This window comes from Microcebus murinus, chromosome 8 (genome assembly GCF_040939455.1).
Source record: "Microcebus murinus isolate Inina chromosome 8, M.murinus_Inina_mat1.0, whole genome shotgun sequence".
In the NCBI taxonomy this organism is placed as follows: Eukaryota; Metazoa; Chordata; class Mammalia; order Primates; family Cheirogaleidae; genus Microcebus; species Microcebus murinus.
In genome coordinates, this window is record NC_134111.1 from 76,718,408 (window position 1) to 76,744,511 (window position 26,104).

At 39.5% G+C, this 26,104-nt stretch overlaps 1 non-coding gene across 1 annotated transcript; it reads right to left on the bottom strand.

The window, feature by feature from the left end:
* Positions 1 to 13,600: 13,600 nt before the first annotated feature.
* Positions 13,601 to 13,741, bottom strand: LOC142872784 (U4 spliceosomal RNA). The gene has a single exon (XR_012920878.1). It is a non-coding gene; the product is annotated as a U4 spliceosomal RNA (small nuclear RNA).
* Between the last annotated feature and the right edge of the window lie 12,363 nt (positions 13,742 to 26,104).

The following is a 26,104-nucleotide window of genomic DNA, read 5'->3' on the forward strand; positions in this document are numbered from 1 at the left end:
TTTTACCCCAGTAAATTCTATAAATGCCTTACCTGGCTCTGATTCAAAAAGAGCTCAAAAACTGGGAATGCTGGGGACAGAAAATTTCAGCTTCTTCACCTGTCATGCACATGTCACAGCTGAGCGCTCAAATAGCTTGCAATAGTTTGAAAATAAAATAACAACAACAAACAAGACTTGTGGTGTTTGGAGCAAATTGAAAATTTGAATCGTATTTATATTAAACACACACACACACACACGCCCACACACACACACACACACGCCCACACACACAGAGCTATCATCTTGTGGGTAGGGGAAGGCCCTTGAACAACAGACATTAGAGTTGGTCTGATAATTCATGTAGCTGCTTCTGTTTCCTTCATTGTTTATTTTACTTTAAGGGTAACCTGGAGTCAAATATATGTGATCTCCAAACCAACTCTTTTCTTTGTTGAAATGGAACTTGTTAAACTTAATAAAAGCAACTAAAACTTGAAAAATACGAGCTTACATGTCTCTTACTACTCCACAAAAGACTGAACTCAGCTAGTTGCTCATGGTCCAATAGGAGAAATAAAAATCAATTGGAAAGAAATAAGATTGGTAAAAAGAATAAAATTAAATTAAAAAAAATCAGCCATTAATCTGCCCAATAAGCCTCCTTTATTGTGCTAATAAAAATAGCAACCCTAGTTCTGCAAAAATGGTCTAGTACCTTGAAACTCAAGTTCAAAAGAAATTCAAGTGCAAACTTCAAGACTTCACTCAGCAGACCTTCCACCACATTCTAGCTATACAACTGCATGAACGCTGCAATCGCCCACAACTCTGAATTCACTTTTTCCCTTCCACTCTGATAAAACAGATTGATTCCTTTTTAAGGAATCAGCACCCTTATCCTTTCTCATTTTGTCTGCAATAGAGATAATGGATGAATGGGCGAGGAAAATTAAACATCTGGATTCATTGCAATGGGGGCCTGACCACCCCACTGAACCACAGCAAATGGAGCGGTCTGGGAACCATACCAGAATCTTGCTTGGTAACTTTTACTTTTCCTAATGTCTATATATGTTTCCTAAACTGAGGCCTAACTCTTGACTTTTCAGTGGTGCTACTTACAAGAAAGTTTGGTTCTTCAGAGATGTATCTGAGTGCTGCACTGCTCAACTTATCTGCTTTGGCGTCCCAGAAGCAGCATGCTTTCCTTTTGAAGATTCACAAGCTCCCAGCACTTAGAAACTCAGGCACTGTCCAGAACAGAATGTGGCACACTTTCTCAGTGTGTCTTTTGTTCCTTTCAGGGTGTTAACACTGTGCCCGATGCTTGAGATTAAATTTGGGTGATGGGAGAATACATCAGCTTTCCCAAAGTTGACCTCATTCTTGGTGCAACTCTAAGGGCCAGAATGTGTTCTTCACAAAGCCCCTTCCCCTATCCTATGTGCCTGTTTAAACCCTGTGAAAAGGTTCTTGAGTGCCAGGAATTCAAGGGGTAAAAAAGTGGAAGAAAGGTGATTGATTTCGGGGTAGGAGTGTATTGGATTTTACTTGCACTTCATCAGGCAAAGCTATCTCAATGACAGCTTTTAACACTAGTCTGGCTCCGAAGAACAAATCGTGAGCTGGGTGGAAATGTCAGTTGAGACAGAAGAGCAGAAAACAGCTTTGTTTTCCTATAGTTGTGGTTTTACATGGTGATGATGACACACGAAGATGAAAATGTGCAGCATGAACTCCAGTTGTTATCTGAGTAAGCATCTGTGCCAACACTGAAGGATATGTGTGGGTGTCACCTGCAAGCAGAGAGAGAGAGAGAGAGAGAGAGAGAGAGAGAGAGAGAGAGAGAGAGAGAGAGAGAGAGAGACCGACCCTGTTTCAGAAAGAAGAGCCAGTTAATCAAAGATCAACAGTGACAAGTGGTGCTGTTTATTTCATGAGCTTTATATTTGCTTTCCTTCCCTTTACTAATCTCCACGTCTGAATTTAATCTCTGGGCTAAATATACTTGCATCTAGTGACTGAGGAAGGGGTTGGAAAAGATAAGCTTGAGTGTGCATCAGGGCAGCTACCACAGTCTCTTAATTATTTCTTCAGTCTCTTGAGCACACACTTAGCTTCCAAAGTCAGGATTTTTGCTAACTTTTGGGAACCTATGACAAAAGGTCGACAAATTTGAGGATGATGTTGGGCACCCTTTTTTACTCCCAATACTGTGCAACTCTTGTTGCACTTGCTTTGTGTTTTTCTCCTTCCTCTCTTGATTTTCATTCAGTTGATTAACTAGTTAACGAGCACCTACCCTGCTCTAAGAAGTGGGCTAGGTTTGGGGATGTGGCAGTGAGCGCCACAGACATTATCATCTCCCTGCTAATGCTCATCTAGCGTAGAGTGTATACTTTGTATATCCCTCCGTAGATTTTGTTTTTCCTGCTCACTATACCCTGCTCCTCAGGGTAACCACTTGGTCTTGCTTGTGGGATTTAGACCTCAGTGTGGCTGCTTGATAGCCTTAGTCTTGTTGGTTTGCCTGAAATTTATTTCTTTGAGATATTCTTATTTAATAATCTCTCTTTAATGTCTTAAGCCAGGAATTGGCAATTTTTTTTTTTTTCTGAAAGGACCAGATAGTATTTTAGGCTCTGTGACTGTACAGTCTCTTGTAGCTAAATGATTATGCCACTGTAGTGGGAAAGCAGCCATAGACAATATATAAACAAATGGACATGTCTACATTCCAGTAAACCTTTATTTATGAATAATTATATTTGCATTTCATATAATTTTCATGTCATGCAATATTACTATTCCTTTGATTTTTTTCCCCCAACCATTGACACATGTAAAATCCATCGTTAGCTCGTGGTCTGTATAAAGGCAGGTGGTGGGCTGGATTGGCCTGCAGATTGCAGTTTGTTGATCCTTGTCTTAGATCTAAGCCACAGTTTTAGCTACAAGGTTGTATTTGAGTTCCAGCCACCGTCTACATTTTTAGGGCTGGCAGAAATCAGTTTGGATGTGTGTAAAGGCTTGTTCAGAGTGATTAGTGTCAAGTATCTGATTTGAAAGAATGGCATGGATCAATTAAGGAGAAGGAAGAAATTTCATCTAAGGAAAAGCCATTTGAGGTAGGAAAAATGGGAAGTTATAAGTAAAGAGAATGAGAAGCTTTTTCAGGATGACATAGAGTCCTCTGTATCCTAGGGCTGTCTGGAAAGTATCCAGCCATTGTTAATATGACAAAAATGGTTACAAGGCTGGATACTTTCTGGACAGCCCTTGTAGTATTGCTAAATGCCTAAAAATCTTGGGAATTATGGTTACTTTTCTCTCAAATCCTCTTTGCTCTTTCTCCTCTTTTCTAGGCATCCAAGCTTTGTGATCTCCAAGGAAACAAATTTCTATTTACAGAAGGAAGGGGGCCAAAAATGGCTTTCCTTTGTAATGAACAGCATTGACTTCCCTGCTAATTCTTACCCACGTAGAACACCCATTTCAACCTGGGGTGGGTGGAGAAGAGATCTGAAGCAGCTGTCTCAGAATTGGCCTACTATTTATTTTTTTTTCAATTTGCACTTGGATTGCATTTTATGGGTGACCAAAAGGTGCCTCATGAACCTAAAGTAAGGCTCAGTATTTCACAGGTAACAGGTGAATCAGTTTTACTCAGATCAGAGAGGCACTGTCCTGACCCTTACCCATCTCTGGCCCCCTTTCTCCCACTCCTATCTATAGCTGCTGTTACGCCCAAGGTACAAATTGTTTCTGGAAGCAGCCCAGTGTCTGGGGGCACCCTGAGCCACACACCCATTCACACCATCTGGGCCATTTAAAAATAGAGCCAAATGTTGCATTTAGCCTGGTTTGTCCAGCCAAGATCAGGAAATTGCTTCTAAAATGTCAGATGATTAAGATTATTGCACCAACAGTCTAGAATGTTAGTAAATGAAAAAAGCTTCTAGCAGAATGGATTTATGCTGACTTTGTACATGGCATTCAAGTTCTGAGTCTGGGTGAACACCCTCTGGAACAACCAAGATTTTTCTTCTCCAAAATGTAGGGCTATTGTGCACATTTATGCATTGTGTTCCCTGCACAAGGGCCCCTAATGAAAGGGATGGGGTGGCTGAAATGCAGCCAGGCTCCCCTTATTAAACTTTGCACCAGCTTAATAAAGGTGGGGATGCCTTCTCTCATGCCCTCATGTGTGGGGCTGCTGTGGTCCTGACAGAACGCTTGCCTTTCTGCCACTTGGTAACTGAGCTTTATAGCAAAAGTGATATTCCCATTCTCAAAACAGGAATTATTTAAGATGAACAACAGTTAAAACAAAATAAAACAAATCAACAAAATTGAATGGCTCTTAATACAATAAACATTTCTCTCCTGGGTCCCTTCTTTAGTCTTTCCTTCCCTTTGTGTCTGAACACTTTAATTTACTTGGTTGGTTTTTCTTGACATACATCCGCTTGGGTTGTCTTTGAGAAGTAATGTGAAAAGAAACTTCCTGGTTCAGATCTAAGAGGAAAAAACAAATATGTTTTTGTGACCTGGAGAATACTGGGTTTGGGATTAGTACTTAGGATGTTCCTGGAAACTTTCGGTTAATGCAAAGCCTACTGTTATTTCCCAGTTATTAGTACGTGAGGGGACCAGACTAAATAATCTCAAGGCTGATTCCTATCATAGTTTTCGTGCTTTATATCATAACTCTTCTAGAAGTATCTTCCTATGATATATAACCATTGTTTTGGGTTTTCCCCACCATCACATTTCTAAGTCTTACAGATATAAATGTTTTGTTTGATATTTGTCAATGAGGATTATTTGAGTAAATCTATAATTTCCTATAACTGTTACATTCACTAATTTACCAAAATTGCGTACATCACTTTCTTTCAAGAAAATAATAAATTTTATTCATAAATTTAGGCTAGAAATCTTGAAAATTTGATGAGATTTGTGGATTTTTTTTTTGGTAAATTTAAGTTGAAATACACTTTCACATTATAGCATAAGAAACTGTCACATCATTTTTTTTAATGTTTGGCATTTTCCAAATAATAAACTTTTTGATGAAATCAACTCATACATTGTTAAATTCTTTATAGTAAACTGTATCTTGAATATGATGGGTACTCAGAATATCTTGACTGAAGGAATAAATGGATGAATAAATGAATGACTCTTTCATTTGATAAATATCTGCAAGCTATTTTGGTTTTTGACAAATTAGGTGAACTAGGTATTATAAAAAGAATTGGGAAATTTACAATTTCTTAAGTTGTTTTAATGTGTCCATTAATATGCATTTTAAGACATTACTTAATTGTACCTTTCCTTGGCTACAAACAGAACTCTAATTGTGTTCAGGTATTTACCCCTCCATGTGCTTATGGGGAGTTCCCCAGGGAGTAATGATTGGTTTAAGCCAGAATAGTCCTAGCCTTCTCATCAGTGATTAGTTTAGGCAATTTTTGACAAAATTCTGACCAATAGCTTCATGGTGTGCTCAGAGAAACACTGGAAAAGTTTTCCTTATTCTTAAAAAGATGTTTGGAAATAAATATTCTCTTTTCTGCTGTAGAATATTGTGTCTGCAAGCAGCACCTGAAACAACCACCTTAGGACCATGAAAGGAGAGAGGCAGGCAGAGCAGAAAGAACGAACCTGGATCTTGATGACATTGTTGAGCTGCAGATTGAACCAACCCTGAAACCATTCTTCTTTCCACTTCTTGTCATGTGAGATAATAAATAACTTTGTTATTTAAGCCATTTTGATTTAGATTTGCTATTGCATGAAGCTTAAAGCATTCTAGCACTCTTCATGTTTACTGATGTGTATAAATACTCACAGATTATATTATTTAGGGATAGAAAGAACTTGACTCAATAGTATCTTATCCTATTGCCATGCTCAAATATCAGTCTCTGGTAACCTTGAATAACTAAATGTTATTGTCACATTCAGGACACTATTCATATCTGCTAACACATGAAATTTGAGCAACTTGCTTCTTTGAACATATTGTGTATTGGGAGTGTTACAAGTCACAGAATAGAAGAAGAGACAAGGACCTCCTCAAGACATCATTAAGACTTTCTCCTTCTCTTCCTTTTGTCACATGAATTGATGAGAAGGAACACCTCCTGGAATAAGCCTGGGGAATTATAGTTGTATTTTGACTTAAACTGTGTATGTGAAAAATGGGAACATTGGCATGTGCTTTTTGGTGGTGTAATATGCCACACACCAGTACAATCTTCCAAAATTCTTTTAGCTAGGCAATCTCTTTCTACTCCTGTGTTCCTTAATGCTGGTCTAAACTTCAGGGTCCTAGAGGAGAGATAGGTCTTTATACTTGTAAAGTGTTTTTTTTAATATGTTACATTTAAAAATTCAAAATATACTCATATTTAAAATTTTCTTCTAATGAAATCTTATCAGAAGACCAAGGCAAATGTACTGGGCTTAGATCCTCATCCTTTTAGCCTCTTTGCTTCCGGCAGTGGTGCCTTAGGAAACAGGGATCTTCTTTGGGGGTCCTGGGATGACACTAACTTCTAGAATGGCTTGAGGATTTCTTGCTGTGTCCTGTGAAAAGGACATAAACTGACTACACATATTTGCAGTCTAGTGATGGGTCCTGAGAAGGACAGAAAGTGGTTTGACATAGTCCTGATCTCAGAAATTTCTGTCTGGTTTGGGAAATAACTGGTCGTAAAGGTAGTGTATACTAAGCTCCAATTAAGTGATACACAATTCATGTTCAGAGGTGAAGGACTATGCTGGGCTGGAATTCTAAATTTGGCCCTGGACTGGAATGAATATTATTATATACACTGCTTTTCAAACTTGTGGTAAGTAGAATTTTTTGAGAAGGACTACTTGCATTTTTAATTTTTAGAAACATTGCCAATTTGCTTTGCACAGAGGTTATACTGATATATAATTCCATCAGTCACATATGAGAGTGCCTTTTACCCTAATTATTCTCATTAGCACAGTGTTATCGACACTTTTGATCTTTGCCAATTAATAGTTTTAAATGGTATCTCATCATTGAGTTAATTTGCATTTCATTTTTTATGAATCGGATTCATCATCTTTTCATTTCTTATGAGAGTCATTTGTATTCCTTTTTCTGTGAACTATCTGCTCATATTCTTGGCCCATTTTTCTTTTTTAGTTGTATTGTTGGCTTTTTAATGTAGGACTACTTCCAGGAAACTATTTCTTTGCTTGTAACTCTTTCATTTTAGAGATGAGTAGATGTAAACTTGTTTCGTTGTTCATTCATCATTTATTAAGTACTCACTCTGTGCCAGGCACTGAACTTGACACAGGAGTTAGAGATAGATTGTATTCTCAGCAAGCTCCCAGGCTATGGGAGATATAATATTTTTCACATGGTTTTCCGCTCTATGATAGAGCTATGCGTAGGGAATTAGTGGAGCTCAAAGGTGGGGCACCACCTAGCCCATGGGAGGAGTGGGGGAGGCGCAGGAAAGTATTCGTGGAGTAGATTACAGCAACTAAATCTTACAGGCCAAAGGAGACTCAGCCAAGTGACAAAGGGGGGAATTACGTTTCAGGTTGTTACCAACTTGTGAAAAAACACAAGCATGGTGCCTTTTAGGAGTCAACCTGTGAATTTAGTGTGGCTGGGGAGTAGGTTAAGCGTGCGAGAGGGTAGGAGATGAGGCCAGCTGCATGGACTGATCCTCATATTAAGACAAACTGTTCATGCTAAGGAATTTGGAGTTTATCCTAAGGGTACCAGAAAGCTAATAAACAATGTATTTTTAAATCTGCATTTTAAATTATTATTTATAATCTACAATACTCTTACATTACAGAAAGCTACAAAATGAAAATTAAACATCTTCCTTTTCCTTATCTCTTACCCTCAGTTCTATTCAGAGGTTACCATTTTTTTTTTTAGCAGTTTTCTATTTACCTCCATAACTCTTGAAAAGTTTATATTCCTATTTCTTTATCAAAGTTAACAGGACTCTCCACTATGAAAGACGAAGAATTTAGCTCATTTCTACTAACTCCCATCCTTCCAATATTTTGGAAGCGTTTTAAGCATAAGAGGGACCTGATTAGATTTTGAAAGGGTTATTTTGCTAGCACATAAAGGGTGGTTTGACAGCTGCTGCGGTAAGTCAAGCAAGAATGCAGGCTGTAGGGATGGGTTAGTGGAAAGTACTTAGCGGATAGAAAGGTGAGGACTGGTGGCTGACTCAAAGTTAGAGGAAAGGAGAAGGTTACTCCCCAGGTTCTGACCTGTGCTACGGCAGGTGGTAATTACTATACTCTCTGAGATATGGCTGCGGGAGGAGAAAGTAATTTCAATGGGGGTGGGGGAAAATAGCAAAAGTCACTTTGGAAACGTTGAATTTCATGACATGCTTTTGGGAATCCAGGTAGAGATGCCTTATGAAGCAACTGGACACAGAATTGTAGTGCTCAGGAGTGAGCAGAGGCTAGGAAGACAGATGTGTGAGTCAGCTATCAACATATGGTTTATTCATTTCTCATTCATTCATTTAATAAGTATTTATTGAATGTCTTCTAAGAGCTGCATGCTAGGTATAGAATGGTGAGAAAACAGATCAGTTTCCTTACCTCATGGAAAGGACTAGGGGTACAGGTCAGCAGGTCTGGGTGTAGAGAAGCCTTGCCTGTTCATCTGTTTCCCTCCCATCCCCCACCCCCAGTCGAAATTTAATTCATGCTGTTTTATATCACATATGCCTGTATGCTTCTTTTGTAGCACCTACCACAATATGTAATTACATATGTACTTGTGAGCTTGTGTGTTAATGTCTCTCTCCCCCACCAGCTTAAAAGCTCCGTTTTGAAGTGGAAGTGATGTTCAGGCCCACCCCTAATCTTTATGGAGCTTAGGATAAAGTACATTCAGTGGAGACCCACTAAATATCTAAACACCACCAATCAAGACAACAAAGTGTTAATAGATACTATTCCTCTACCTTGACAATTATACCTTCATAATGACAAAATAGAAAAATATGTGCAAAGTAAACTGAAATTTGGCAAAATATCAATGGCAACTGAACTTAGTTCTTATCACACTTGTCTAGATCTTCTGTTAATGGGCTGAGATGACTGGGTGAGCAACAAAATGAAGACGGATATCAATGATATTTTTGTTGCATTTTTCACAGGTAGTTTCTTTTTGTACAGAAAACTCATTTACTCTAAAGTAAAAAATTAATTTAAATTTCTTTTAAAAATAAAATATCCACATTTAGATTTGGGTTTTTTTGTAATAAGTAGCAAGTAACAACTCATATCAAATAACTGTAGCTAGAACTAATATAGAAGTAATTTCATTTTCTGACAAAGACCACAATTTGCTGTTTAAGGATCTTCTTCTGTTAAGGATCTTCTTTCACTTACCTCTTCTAATGTATTCTATATCTTATCTAAGTTAAATCTGATTGCTTTAATAATATTTAGCTGGCCTTCTCATCTATCTTAGCCAGTTCAGACTGCCATAAGTAATTACCATATACTGGTGGCTTAAACAACAAAGATTTCTCACAGTTCTGAAGGCTGAGATGTCCAAGATCTAGCATCTTGGTGAGGGCCTGCTTCTTGATTTGCATATGGTCATCTTCTTACTGTGCCCTCTCACATGGTAGAGAACAGACAGGAAGCAAGCTCTCTTGAGTTTCTTCTTATAAAAGTACTAATCTCATCATGAGGGCATCACCCTCATGACCTCATTACCTGCTAAAGCCCCATCACTTAATACCATCCCATTGGGGGTTAGGGTTTCAACGTATGAATTTGGTGGAACACAAACATGCAGACCATAACACCATCATGTATTTAAAAACAATTGTAAGGTCAAATTTGATATGTGTTTCCATAAAGATTTCCATCTTTTGGCAGATCCATGCAATATTGTGTATAATCTTTGAACTTTTTCAAAGAATGTCATCACTATTTTGACATCAGCATATTTGAAGTAATGTCTCCTAGTGCCAAATACAAACAATGAATCATATGTGGCTTCTGTAGTTTTGGTCAAAATTTTGACTTATATACATCTTTCTTTCCAACCACGTTAGTACCATTCTCATAGGCGTTCCTTTGACAATTAAAAAACGTCATTAAAAAAACTAAAATTGTTTTAATTTTTTGAAGATTTAAATAAATTGTATCACTATTATATAAAACCAAACTATTTGCAATTATATCATATAATGTCCATTTAGTTGCCCATGGAAATATGATGGATACTAAGATGTCTAGGTTATTGTAGGACCAATGTACTCATTCCAGCAGCTGCTGGAGTGTTTGTTTCTGATGGCTCACAAGTGAGTCCCTCTCCCAGGATTGTCCGCTGCTGATGGGAGCTGCCTAACCCAAGGTTATACCTTCTCCCTGGCAATAGCCCTTGACCAACGTCTGGTCAATTTGGAGATGACCCCATTGGTATCATTCTGAAGAGCCATCCATATCTGCTCCAGAGCTTCAAATAGTACTGACTGCGGTTTCTGTTTTAACTGCAAATGCATCACAGTTCAATTTCTCCCTCTGCTCAATCCTGTTTCACTCACTGTCCCTCCCCACTGCCTCACTGAATACTTTTTTTTCTGTAAAAACTTTAATAAATTTCAGAGTCTAAGAGTATGTTTCCAGGAAATCTAACCTACAACAGTGAAGAATTGGCATCCATTTTTACATATGTTTTGTCTAGGCTTACACATATACAAATTTTGGAGTCCTTTAAATTATATAATATTGCAAAATGTTCCAAAATATCATGTGGAACTGTTGCAAATACTGTACTAATTTGTGAACACCTCAGATTGGAACCACAAATTGGAACTCAAAGCGAAGTCAGGAAAAGAATGTTTAGCAGTAGTGAGAAGTAAAATCTTATACAAGAATCTATTGCATTCATGCTATTTTAGAGGAAGAATTTGAAGGGTTAGTTATCCTTTTTCCTTGCTGAAAAGTTTTTGCCACTCAATCCTCCCTAACCTTGTAAGCAGTGTCTGTGTCTGAAATTGATAGAGGCACAATCTGTGACTTTCCTGGCATCTGGAGGCAGCGACCCATTATTTTGAGGTCATGGGATAAGAGATGTGGAAAAGCATCTCCTGGAGCCTGACAAGCAGGAGCCTAAGGACAGAAGCCTTTTTCCTGTGGGACACGTTTACAGTGAGAAGAAAACATAGGACCCTGGAGAACACCAACAGCTGGGGAAAGGACAGAGAGCTAAACCCGAGGAGACGTAGAAGGAGCTGCTGGACAGGAGGGAAGCAGAAGAACTGTTAAGTCAAACCATAAGAAATTGCTTCTATTTGACCTTTTAAAAAAATTAATAGACTTAATTTCAGAGCAGTTTTAGTTTCACTGTAAAATAGAACAGAAAGTATAAGAGTTCCCATATATTCCCTCCACCTGCAACAGCCTCCCTCACTATCAACACTCTCACCAGAGTGGTGCTTTTGTTCCAATCAGTGAACCATAATTGACATATCATTATCAACCAAAGTTCATAGTTCACATTAAGGTCCACTCCTGGTGTTGTAGATTCCATGGGTTTTGACAAATGTGTAGAGACATGTATACACCATTATAGTATCATACAGAAGAGTTTCATTGCCCTAAAAATTCCCTGTGCTCCATCTGTTCATCCCTCCCTCTCCCCAAACTCTTGGCTATTGACCATTTTAAAAGAAATTATTTCTTTTCTTTTTGTGTGTTTTTTCAATTTGTTGACCATTTATGATTTTATAAAAACTGTTCAATATAAAGAGAAAGGATCACATTTACCTGGAAGGGGAAGAAAATTCTAAGTCTGAATTTATGGTTAACAGTGTCCATTAGGTAAGTAGATGAGGAAGGAGCAGCCCTTTGGATTTTGCAACTAGAGATCTTGGCAAGACTAGTTATGGTGGGATAGTGGGGCTGGAAGTGAGGTCTTAGGAGGGACAGTTGTGATCAGACGGTGAAGAACAGGCCAAGAGAGTAGAACTTGTGGCAAGAAGTTTCCTTGCGAAGAGAAGCTTCCTGGTATCCAGTTTCCTCTATTGGTCTGGGAGCTCCTTGAAGGTCTCTCCAAAGTCCAGCACACTACATAGTAACTGGGCTGCGGTTGGCTCTCAAATGTTTGTTGATTGGAGAGCAAGAGAAAAATGATAAGGTACAGGAGTTTTGCTGTTGTTGTTAGAAGGCTAAGATTTAAGCTGTTTATGTGTTTAGAAAAGAGAGGATCCAGTACAAAGAGAGAAATGAAAGTTGAAATTGAAAAGAAATAGAAAATAATGGATGGTGAAAGACCCTTGAGGAATGAGGTGGGTGGTAGTGTTGGGGAAGGTGGGTGAGTGGGGGTGGGTGGAGCAGATCTCAGCCTGAAGAGTCCTGGTCTTCTACACACACACACACGTGCGCGTGTGTACAGAGCACTCATTCTTCTCTGAGGTTGGGAAAAGATCATTTTGACCAGCTACTCTTGATGTGTTTGCTGCAGTGTGCACTGGATGGAAAGGAATGGACTACGGGGGATTTGTTTTCTGCAAAGCAAGATCTTCTATTCTTCTCTTGATGCAAAATGCACAGAGGTACAAAAACAAATCATGACAGCTGGCACTATATTCCTTTTACACATGGGCAGAGCTCAGAATGGAAAACGGTTCTGGAAGACAAATCTATGCTTAGGCACAGTCACCTGGGTTTTTTGAGGAGTAGATAGCACCAGATTTGAAAATAATCATTATTTTACATGTTATTTCACCATCTCTAAAGCCAGCAGGACTTTTATCAGCATTTCCATTTCATTTTCCATCCCTTCAATTAGTTATGTAGGGGTTGCGGTCTACACCTAAAAATAGTGCCCAAAGGCGTAGGAGCTTTCTACTTCTACTGTAGCCCTGCTCCCATTTCATCATATCTACTAATATGTAGAAAACCATTTTGAACTTAATTGCACAAAACAACAACAACATTTTTATTATGATCCCTTAGAGTTTAGAGTTGACAGGGCTCAGCTTGGTGATCCTCACACGGGGTCTCTGGAGCCATCTTGAAAGCTTCTGCCAACTAATGTTGGCTGCCAGCTAGGATTTCGGGGAGGCTGTTAGCTGGAAGCTGGTAGCCTGCAAGAGCCTCTCCATGTAGCCTGGGCTTCCTAACTGCATGGCAGCTGGGGTTCTAAGGGCAAGGGTCCCTTAAAAGAGCAAGGGAGAAGCTGTTTGCTTTTGAAGTTAGAAGTGAGTCCCTAAGACCAGCCCTTATTCAAGGGGAAGAGAATTAGATTCTACCTCAAGATGGGAGGAGGGTCAAAGAATTTTAAAATGGCTAAAACAGCTATATCCCAAATCAACAACAATGCAATGAAACAAAGCATGGCTAAGTGGAAAGGGTATAGAATTGAGCATCAAGAGACTTGACTTGGTGACTAATGCTTTGCAAGACCACATTAGAGCTTTCTATAGTCTTATAAGCCTGGAGGGGGTGCTGTCAAAAGACAACAGCCGGAGTGCCTGTTGGGTCTCCCTCCATTTTGCATTCCGTACCTCTAGATTCCTTTTGTATTTTTTTTTTCTTTTTTTTTGTTCAGTCTCCGTAGAGACTGTCAAAAATTGCCAATGCCGACTATATTTCAAGTCGTCATGGCGGGGTATTGGGAAAAGTTTTCAATTAGCAATAATCGCGCCTCGGATAAACCTCATTGGCTACGATACTGCCACTGCGCAAAGCTCTAGATTCCTTTTGAATGCCTTGAATGTATGTTCAGCTTTTATATATTGGCATTTAAGGAGCTAACATTTGCTAATATTATTAACAATAATTATGGCCAACATTTAGACAATGCTTATATGTCAAGCACTATGGCATGTATGTTATATAAGCAGTTTTACCCAATCTTCACAACTCTTGTTTGTAATTGACTTTATGATTATTTTACTCATCTTACAGGCAAGGAAACTGAAATTGAGACTTAGAGAATTTAAGTGACTTGTCCAAGTGTGGACCAAAGATTAAAACCAAGCAAATTTATTTCCAGAACCAGACCATATTTTTTTTTCTCCTTTGAGACAGGATCTTGCTCTGTCGCCCAGGCTGGAGTGCAGTGGCATGATCATAGCTCACTGTATCCTTGAACTCCTGGGCTCAAGTGATCCTCCTAACTTAGCCTCCTGAATAGCTGGGACTACAGGTGTGAACTACCATATCTGGCTAAATTTTACATTTTTTGTAGAGATGAGGTCTTGCTATGTTGCCCAGGCTGGCCTTGAACTCCTGGTCTCAAGTGATTCTCCCACCTCAACCTCCCAAAGTGCTGGAATGACAGGTGTGAGATACTGCTTTTTGCGTCTCACCCAGAGCCATATTCTTAATCATTTTGCTTTACATGGTCTTTTTTTCCCCCCAACTTGTTGAGAGCTATCAAGGCCCACAACTTGTGGTAATTTGCAATTGTTTTTAGATATGAACATGAAACTTTTCTTCCTATGAAGTTTGTCTGTGCAGGCAAGTCATTTAGAGAGTGAGCTGTGCTAGGAGCATGTCAAGGAAGATGTCTTCACTTGTAAGGTGACTTCTACAGTAATTGTTGTGATAAGATAAAAACCTTTGTTCCTTATTGAGAGGTGACCTGAAAATAAAGATAAACGCTGGAGCCAATGCTGAAAATAAAGAGATCAGGACTCTTTAGGTTGCAAGTGACAGAAACATGACTTGAACTAGCTTAAGTAGATAAAGGGGATTTAGTAGCTCATGTGTCTGGGATAGGGAGGGGGCAATGCAACTAGACCCCCACATTCCATCAGACTCTCTCAGCCTCTTGCTCTCTGGATGTAAGCTCCATTCTCTCCTCCCTTCTCCACAAGATTAGACATGCTGGGTAGTAAGTTGCCCTTCCTGTTGGGCTCACATCATTTCAAGAGAGTGACCAAAGAGGAAAAAAAGAGTATCATTCTCTTAGCTTCAGCCTAAAAAAATCTCAGGGAATTATTCTGACTTGCTCAGCTTGGATCAAGTGCCAACGGGAAGCAGTCTTTTGTTGGAAGGAGGAGGAAAAGCACAGACATGGTTTCTGGAGAAATCATTGTCCACCAAGCTGCTGCCCTGTTTGTGTCTCACACAGGTTTGAGAAATGTCTTGTTCTTCATAAGAAAATAGAGGTTTTGGCATGTCACTTGGTTTCATTTACTGACAACGTTTCATGAATCCTGCCACATTTTTTTTTCATGCAGGGTATATACTGTGGGTTTGTTCATATAATATATCTGAGCCACCACCAAATGCAAGTGTTTGTATCCTTTTGATGGAGCATGGGCTGTTTTGGGAGTCTTTTAAAAGTCATGAAATTTCTTCCCAGAAAAAGGCACATACACATGAAATTTTCCTATTGTTTCATAGTATTTATTATAGTTCTTAGACTTGTGAAGAAGTACTTCTGAACAACCGATGCAAAGGACACATTTTAAGAAGGAAATTGTATGTCATTATGGTGTAGTGAATGTCAGCATCTTAACAAATGTCAAGGGTGCTACTTTTGGTTGGTTTAGGAATGTGTATTTTTGAATCCATTCTCATGTAGAATCGATTCATAGGATGATACACAAGTCTAAAGTCACATGTCTAAACAAAAAGAAAAATTCAGTTAGTTGCTTATGTATTTCCAGATACCATGTGTTTGACATATTATAGACAAGATACTTGGAAACTATGCTCGGCTGTGAATTTGTTTTCAGTCTTGAAAACTTTCTGGGTAGAAGAGAGATAAGTTTTCATTTTATGAGGCACAGAGGTTTAGAATGAGGACCTATGACTTGAAATCCCAGAAGAACCAATTTAAGATTGTTGAGGCCTCTCTTTCATTCCAAAATGGCAAGAGAGGTATGTTTAAAGGCAAGAGTGAAGGGCTTTGGTTGAGCTCAGGAGGAATTATTTGTATAAAATATGGAACCAGGGTATATTGTCCTCAAATTCCTCACCCCAAGTCAAAGTGTTAGGGAGAGAGACCTGGTCTATTAACTTGTACATGGCTCCCAAAGGGTAGGGCCCTATTTGACATCAGAGCCTTGGTTAATAACTCATTTCTTGTAAGAGGGACACAGGCTTCTCCTTAGCTCCACTTCCAAACTTCCTAAGAGAGCAGTGTGGGAAAATGATGGCTCCTGGCTTTAATGTACATTCTGGCTATTTTCCTCCCATCTACACAGGAGAAGCAGGAGAGCGAACTCCCAGTAGAGCTGGCACTTCCTTCTTATACACCACAGTGCAGGAATTATGCTTGTCATGTTATAAGACTAATTAATATCACAGATGACTCTACACCTTGGACATCTCTTATGTATCACTCCAAATTTTCTCAACCTCATCTTTCTCTTTTTCTTCCCTTTGTTGAGGCAAACAACTTTATGCAGTTTCAGTGTGACAGTGCCTCAGCTCAGTGCCCTCCGAATGCCCCTCACCTTCTCTGGGGCTTCTGTGATGATACTTAGTGTAAATTTCTCAAAAACACAGCTGGTGCCTGCACATGCTTCATGGATTAGATTATGGCTCTCAATCTTCACTCCCTCCCTGTAATATATTATACATTGAAACTTATTGCCAAGTGGTTTTATTTTTAGTATCTCCCAGTAGAAGAGATGGAGATTTTATCTCTGCCTAGTTGACTTTGGGTTTGGCAACATCCTGTGGGATAAACATTGAACCAATGGGATTTGGTAGATGATGGTTAAATGCTTCCCCCTTTCTACTCCCAGATTTCATACACTGTCCCATATAGTACTATAGGATTGAGCAGTCAGTCACACATAGAGGTAGCCATCCTGGAGTTGGCTCTCTCCTGTCCAGGTTTTGTGTCACCTTGTTTCCACTCCTGCTTCCTGGATCCCGCTCTCCAGTAGATTATTCACATAGAAGACTTTGTCTTATCTTGGTTTCCCCAAGAAAGCAAAGCGTGAAACATTCTACATTTACTCTAAATTTGCATTCATTACAGGTTTATATACACTGTTTGAACATTGGAGGTTCCAAAGTATTCGCCTCAACCTTCCACACGTTTGCTAGCAATTAGACAGTCAAATTTTTTCAATCTTCTTTCACCAAGCAGGGAGCTTAGGGGAAGGGTGTGCATGCAGGATGGCTAAAGAGAATGGCTCAATCAGTTGACCTGATTGAGCTTGAGTTTCTATATTCTTTTCCTGTCCATCTGAATCCACAGCCTCCTGCCAGTCATTAATATAGGCCTTGCAATCATCCATTTCCCGGGCTTTTCCTTCCTTGGACAGTTGGCAATCCCAACAATAAGTATGTCCTTTGTAACTCTTGGAGAGTTTTCCAAAGATGGAATGGACTGATTAAAGAAGCAATGAGTTTCTCATCACTGAAGGGGAGTTAAGGCAGTAGGTGGTCATTTGTCAACTACATGGATATTAAGTAAGTAAATCAATAAGATCATAGCTACCATTTATCTAGCGCTAGGCACAATGTCAAGCATCTTAAATACATTACCTTGAATCTTCATGGTAACCCTGCACAATCTATCTCCATTTTTCAGTTCAGGGATTTTAGATTCTGTGAGTTTAAGTAACTTGTTTAAGGTCATGTGACTAAAAGGTGACAGAGCCAACCCTTCCTGCTTGAAAGTTTATTCTCTTTTCATGAGTACACATGCCAATTTAATTATAGGCTAGGTATTTAAACCAACTTGACCTTAAGATCCCTTTTAATTCAGAGATCCTACAAGTCTACTAACTACTAGGTGACTAACTTTTGCATCAAAGCACGGTAGCAAAGAGGATGAAATAATATGGAATGAGGTTTCCTTTCCACCTGTTTTTCTTTTTTTTTGTGAGGGGGGGATCCACAAAGTGAAAATATTATCACATCATAACTCTTTTAACAAATAAGCGAGTATAGTGGTTTTCACACTCAAATCAAACCCAGTGTTGTTTTCTGACTCTAGATGGTCCTTTGCAGAATGTAGTCATTTATAACTTAGGTGAAGCTTGTGTTTACTGCTCTAGCTGGAGCGGAGAAAATGAGCCATGAAGGTCTGTGGGAGTACGGAGGTCACACTGGGGAGGTGTAGGTGAGTTTAGAAAGACAACTACCACAGTCAGAGATGTCCTGCACCTGGGTGGCCTCTGGGTGTTTGGGAAGGATAAAAGCACTAAATATGATACAAAAGGAAAAAACAGGGGCAAGGAGGTGGGTTTGGCCCAAGTACTTATGATGTGACTCATAGAGATGTGAAAACATTTGACAGAGGGGAGGAAGGTGTGTGCTTCAGGAGAATATGAGTGCATACTCGTAGGGCAGCAAATTTGGTGACTTTGCAGGTATACTGGAACTTTTTCATGCCCCAAATAAGGAAGTAAGTGCCATTTAGGCTATTCTAAGGCCTAAAATGTGCTAAAAAAACAAAACAAAAAAAACACTATGTGCTGTTTGGTTTTTGTTTTTTGGAAAAATACACAATAACTTTAAAGACAAGGTAAAAATCGCATGGAAGATATACTTTTAATATTTTGCTTTTGGCCAGGCATGGTGGCTCACACCTGTAATCCTAGCACTCTAGAAGGCTGAGGCAGGAGGATCACTTGAGCTCAGGAGTTCGAGACCAGCCTGAGCAAGAGTGAGACCCTGTCTTTACTAAAAATAGAAAAAAAATTAGCTGGCTATGGCTGTGTGTGCCTCCAGCTACTCTGGAGACAGGCAGAAGGATCACTTGAGCAAAGGAGTTGGAGGTCACAGTGAGCTATGATGATGCTACTGTACTCTATCCAGGGGGACAGAGTGAGACTGTCTCAAAAAACAAACAACCTCCCCTGAAAAATTTGTTTCTGGTATACAGTACCATAATTGACTTTCATACATTGATCTTGCCAAACTCTTTTTACTTATAATTTTTCTGAATATTTTTTGGTGTTATGTATGTAGATAATCATACCATACATGAATAATGACAGCTATCTTTTGCTTTCCAAACCTAATGCCTTTTATTTCTTTTTTCTGCTTTTAGCTGTAACTAAGACCTTCAATATAATATTGAATACAAGTGGCGAGAGCAGGTATTCCTATCTTGGTCCTGATTTAAGAGGGAAGGATTTCAATGTTCACTATTGAGATTTGTTCTATTTGTGTGTGTGTGTGTGTGTATGTGGATACTCTTTACCAGTGAAGTATGTTCACTTCTAGTTATTAATATATTTGCTAAAGATTCTTTTAAAACAAATGAAGATTGAACTAAAACAAGTATATTTGGTCTTTAAAAGTTAATCCTATAGTTTTTCTAATTTTAATCTAATCTATAAATATGGTTGTGATGGCCATGAATACTTATCAATCAGATCTCCTGATGCAGAGACCATAATTGACTGAGGACTCCAGCTGTCACCCTGCTGGACAGCACAGCACCGTGTTCACACCGAGGCCAAACTTCTGTGAGCTGCTCCAGCCGATGACTAAACAAGGTGTAAGTACCGATGCAGGACTATTTCCACAAGATACAGGACTCCCTGAGGGGCAACTTTGGCCTGAGAACTCCATGATGGCATGTTTATTACACCATTATTTGTTATCAGGTATATATTTAAGTTTATTTTTATGCACAGAATAGTGCCACTGGACTTTTGTTGGAAGTCTCAATCTCCCAAAAGAAACAATTGGTATGGATTTTCATATTTTAAACATGTCTTACTGATTATTTAATCCTTCAGGATACAGAGGCTAAAGTGAGAAAAACCATGACTCTGAAATAATTGATCAGCAATGAAGAAACAGTTGCTGTGAAAGTTAAGTCAACAATGGGGGGAAGTGACTATACCCCGCTACAGAGGTCATAAAATAGTCAGTGAGGACAATATTGGGCTCATTCTAGTTTGTGAAAACTGATTTCAAAATGTTTTAGAGGGTTTTCTCATGACCAGACACTACAAAAGTGTAGACAATGCAAAGTAGACAGGCATGTCTTAAAATGAAATCTTGAGACTGTGTTGAAAATGATCACAGCAGGGAAACAGTGGAAACAACAGACAATGAAGTTGCAGAGGGGTCTGCTGGCGAGATAAGAGTTTAAAAGGACATACCCGGCCAGGCGCGGTGGCTCACACCTGTAATCCTAGCACTCTGGGAGGCCGAGGCGGGCGGATTGCTGAGGTCAGGAGTTCAAAACCAGCCTGAGCGATATGCCGTCTCTACTAAAAATAGAAAGAAATTAATTGACCAACTAAAAATATATATACAAAAAATTAGCCGGGCATGGTGGCACATGCCTGTAGTCCCAGCTACTCAGGAGGCTGAGGCAGGAGGATCGCTTGAGCCCAGGAGTTTGAGGTTGCTGTGAGCTAGGCTGACGCCACGTCACTCACTCTAGCCTGGGCAACAAAATGAGACTCTGTCTCAAAAAAAATAAATAAATAAATAAAAAATAAATAAAATAAATAAAAGGACATACCCAAGTGATGGAAAGTAGCCAAATATCACTGGGCCAATATTTCAAAATAGAAATTCTAAGGTTTTTCTCTCCCTGTGTTTTTTTCTTTTTCTGCCATCTCTATTCAAGTAGGAAAGTGACTCTAAACACCATTGTCTCGGGAGAGATTTGTGGTATGGTGAAATATCTAAAAGACTCTCTAGCTTTTGTTTGCAAGAACTTGAGCTCTTAGGAGTCCTCAAGTGAAGAGGAGGATAGAGGATAGCTTTCTTGGGTATGGGCAGAGGGAGGTTAGGACTTTCCCAGGTTAAAAAGAGATTGTCCTTAGATGGTAGGAGGAAGGGTGCTCTGCAGAGGCCTTGCTCTCTGGCTGTGCTTGTTCAAGGTGATAGCCCGTGATTCTCCAGCATGGAGTTTGCTGTTAGGCAAAGGTTTATAAATATTTGTTAAATGTGTGGGAGGCTGAAACCTAGAATGCAATAACTTGTGAGGAATTCTAAGGATAACAAAAAGAACTTTGGAAGAGCTTCTGAGTAGAAAGGAGAAAAAGGAAGGAAGAACCTACTATTTGGCCATGTTGGTATATCAGAGGACACCAAGAAGATAGTTACTAAGTTCTTATTTCGTTTCCCTGTTTTCTAGAGCAGAAACTTATCTTTCAATGGAGACGTGTAAAGTACACAGGGCTAAAGAGGCTTTCTCAGGCTGAGTGTGCTGATTGGTCTCCGTCTCTACCTTTCTCAGTATGACAGGGGCTCCCTTGCTAACTGGCTTCTGGTGGGTTTGGCCAATGGGAGGCGCTGGTGGGAAGGTAAGAGGAGAGGGAGAGAGAGGGGGGCAGAGGGGGGCGGGGGTGGGGGCGAGGGCGAGGGCGAGGGCGAGGGCGGCAGAGGCATTTCTTCCCTGCAGCCCTGCTGACTTTGGTGCCTCATTCCTTCACATCAACAACTTTCCACAGATGGCCTCTCCTCCTGTTCCAGCTCCAGAAGGTGTCACAACATTTCCTCCTCTTGCCCTTTGGGCATGAAGTGCTGTGCTGGCTGTTCTTTGCCCTTCTGGATTCACTCACCCCCACCCTCCACCTTGCTGTGTGCCCAGGAGCCTACCCTATGAAGCACAGACCTCACTGAAGGGCTTCCATGTGGGTTCAGCCAATCAGAGGCATCAGTGGGATTTCAGAGGGTGAGGAGAGGGTGTTGGGTTATCTATTCCCCTGTACCCCACACCTCCTCATACCCACCCCAGTCACACTGGGTTGGTTGTGGGCTGTGGGCCTCTAGCAAAGGCCACACGCAGCTGCTGTCAGGGGCTAGCCTGTACTATAACCTCTGTGGATTCTAGTAACAGTTTTTTCCACCTACTCATTCAGGCTCGAGATATTCCTTCCCCCTTTTCTTACCAGCCCCAGGATACTGAACCATTACTTCCCATTTGTCCTAAACACTGTCCACAGCTTTGTAAGTGTCCTCTCCCTCCATGACCTAGTTTAGGTGTGCCACCTGTTTCTTGCTGACTGATTCAGAGTCTTAGCAGCTTCCCATTGTCTCTGGGTGCGTCATCATCCCTGTCTGTTTCCTTAATTTTGCCCACATCCCTGCAAGTAGCCCTTCTATTGAAGTTTCTTCATGGGATCCTTCTGGGGTAAGGAGGGGATTCTGTGTCCTCCCAGCATGCTGACTGATATACTAAGTGAGAATATAATTAAATTAAACTTACCGTATTGAAGGAATTTACTTTCTCAGCCATAGATTATAACTCATAGAACTGATGTCACTTGTATTAGTTACTAGTACTCTTGAATTATTGGCAATAATTTCTTAAAAATTATAGAGGCTGGGAGGCATGATAGGAAACTAGAGGTGGACAGTGTGGCCCTTGAAGTTCCAAAAACAGAAAAATGGCTTTCAGAAAATTCATATAACATGAAAACATAGGCTCCCAGCAAAATGCCGGAATAAAAAAATTTTTTTGGTAGAATAAACTCTTAGACATTTCATAATTTCTTGGAAGGAGAAGTAGTCATCACCAAGACGCCAGCATAGTTATTAATATTCATCAAGAGAAAGGAGAAAACTTTTTACATTTTACATTAAAGAGAGACTTTAGACTGAAGAAAACAAAGGGAATTGTTGGTCTGTAAAATATATGGACTTCAAATAAAGTTTGATCAAACATCTTGTGATAGTCCAGGGAAGAAATGGATGCTGGCTGAGACATATGTACATGGATTAAGTAATAGTTTTAAGTACTTGCATCCATAGAGAACTAATTAATGACTAGTTTCAACTTGGAAGCAAGTCTCTTGGGGTATTCTCCATGGCTTTGTTTTTAGCCTTTTCTTGTGTAAAAATTGTTATTGGGCACTGATTTGAATGAGCACACGGAATGTACATTTATCATCCACAAATTTGATAAATTGCTGGGGAAGATAATATTCTGGTTTATAAAATCAGAGGTGAAATTACCTCAACCAGTTGGAATTTGAGACTTAAAAATGAAGAAAATGCAGTAGAGATAAGCATAAAGATTGGAAGGAAAGAAACAAAATGTGCTAATTTTAAAGAAAAAACTGGTCAAATTGCTCCATATTAAAATTAAGAAATTCTATAAAATTATCAAATATACCATTTGGAGAATGAAAAGACAGTATATTTACATAGTGTAGTATTATCTAACAAGGAGAATAAAATCAACAATAGCCATATACGACATTGGGAATGAATCTTACAAATACAATCCATGGGCACAAAGTATACATTGTATGATTCCATTCATGTAAAACAAAAATCACAAAAATTAATCTGTGCTATTAGAAGTCAGGGTGGTGCTTACTCTGGGCTGAAAGAGGGCAGGAAGGGGCTTCTGAGGTGCCGGTAACATTCTCTTTTTTGTTAGTTGCACATGTGCACTCAGTGTGAAAATTTATTGAATTAATTCAATTTATGATATGGCACTTTTCTGTAGGTATATATTATAGTATGTGAGTGGAATTTTTGAAACTTAATAGAAATAAAGTTTTGAATTAAAGTGCAAATGAAATGCATAAGTACCATATTTCAGAGTCAGGTTAATTAATTAATGTTTAGATGCCACAACCGACAGACTGACATTTTAGTATTTTAACAATAAACGTTTATTTCTCATTTATGCAAAGTCTGATGGAAAGCCTACTTTCATCTAGAACGTGTTCTCGAAGATCCCTGCAGCAGGGGGAGAGAGAAATGGAAGAGGCATAACTGTCTCAGCCCATAAGTGACACACGTTATTTCTGCTCCTAGAAATATAAACATAGCCCCAAGCAAACTGTGAGGGAGGCCGGGAAGCGTAGGGAAGCAAATAGGATATTTGGTGAACGCTGAGACTGTGCCACACGTGGCTTAACAGAAATTGGCTTGAAAAATGCCTCAGTGTTTTTAGTTAACTACAAATGTGACTTGTGCCACCTGTGTATGTGTAATGTGGTTGCTAAGCATAAGGCAACTTTGGAAAGCACTGATAAAAATACGATACTCAGAAAAACAACAACAATAACGAAAGAAGGAAGTAGTTTTCCAGTGCCATTCCATCAGGGTTAGCTCACATTTGAAAAATTGTGTTCAGTCCTGGATATCATCTTTTAAGTGTCATTGACAAACTGGTGTAGGTCCAGGGAAGGGTAACTATGAAGATATATTAGCCATGATAGGCTAGGATATGTCGCAGTAATGGATAAACCCTCCAGTGTTAATGGCTTAATATAACAAAGGTTTATTTCTCATTCATGTCATGCTCTGACAGGTGTTTGACAGGCAGCCTTCTATGTGGTGACACAGGAATTCAGACTTCTTCCATCTTACGGCTTCCATGTAAATTTCCAGGGTCTCCTTGGAGTTTTCCACAGGGTCTACTGCATTAAGCAGATCAGTGAGCAAGACATATGGCATGGAAAGTAGCACACATGCTTTTTACTCTAGTGTTACTGGCCAGGGCCTACTCACCTCATCCCAACCTAATGGCTAGGATATTCTTCTAAGCTGAAGAAGAGGAAATGAGATCAGAAAGCAGCTAAGCTAGCTAGGTCTGCCACAAATGGTGATGGGTCCAAAGTCATGTGGGATACAGTTGAGGGATCTAGACACAGTCAAACTGGAAAAATGATAGCTGTCCTCAAATATATGAAAGGAAGCACATGATAGCTTCCTCAAATATTTTAAATGCTATTGTGTGGAAGAAGGAATATGCTTATTCTGGACAGCTTCTGAAGGCAGATCCAGGAAGAATGTCATTTTGAGACATTTTTATCTGTTTAGTATATGAAAGAACTTGGTATCCATAGAGCTTTTCATCTCAGAACAGATTACTTTGTATTAATAATTTTTAAGTGCTTACTATATGCTAACTTCTTAAATCATTTAGTTGTAACTACTCCGAGGTAGTACTATTACTATCCATACTTTGCAGATGAGGAAACAATTCTTAGAGAGATTATGTAACTTGCCCATACAGATAGTAAGGGGCAGAGACAAGATGTGAATCCTGGTCTTTCTAAACTCAGCGTGTGCACTATAAACCCTAAGCCACACTGCCTTTATGGAATTTTCTTATTTGTGTGGCTAACAGCTCAGCAGGGATATTTCAAAGAGGATTTCTTTGTTGTATCTGAATTACACTGAGATGGAAGCTGTTTCATGATAGAAATGTGTAAATAAACATCTGGGAACATTGTTGAGGAAAGCAGAGGGCACAGGGCAGAGGAGTTAAGCAACATCCATTGCTGATCCAACCCAAATTTTGCCATCAATGTGTGGTTGCCATAAGAGATAAATAAGTCTTAGGCGGTTTGTGGGATGAGAATGATCCATGGTGCTACTTCCAGTGTGTGAAAATTTGGCTATACCAAAGCAAACCTTGGTAGAGCTACTGCCACGAATATTGCTGGGCTTTAGTTGGATGCTCAACATCTCCCCCTGCAGGGCTTGGAGTTGCAAATCCTCTATTGTGTTGGCTATAGTCATTTGTTTAGTTCACACTGTCACATAAATGCAGGTGTTGGCACAGCCTTAGTAATTTTGTCAGGTAGCCATGGAGACGCTGTGCTGCTTCAGAAATTCATGGCTTACAAAGGGAGAATGGATTCTGAAAGCATTGAACGTGCATCATAATTCCTGTCTCTGGCTTGCATTTGTAAAACTAGATGTGCAAAACAGATACAACTGGACCCAAGTATCCAAACCAATTAAGAGACTAATTGGAGAGAACACAGTATTACTAGTCCTGCATCCTATAACAAGCACATTTTTAATCTTGATTCAAGTGGCTGTTCAGGACCTGCTGCATGCCAAGAATTCAACCTGCAAGAAAATGTACACTCTCTAGTTTGTAGAAATTTATACCCTGTCTAAAGTGGTTCAGAGGTCACCACAGACCACAACAGTTATGTCATTTAAATGTAAAGCAAAACAGAGTTCACCTAAGAGGAGGAGGAAGAGTAAATATATTTAGACCATAGAGTTGAACAGATTGCCATTCTTGGGCAAGAAAATTGCTATAAGATTTCCAGTAGCTAAAGCTGTAAGAAAAAACACAGTTATATATTTTTCATTTTCTGACAACAGGAAGCAAATAAATCCATCAGCTGATAGATTTTCCCCCCTGCAGGTAAATGAAATCACAAATTAATGGTATGAGTTC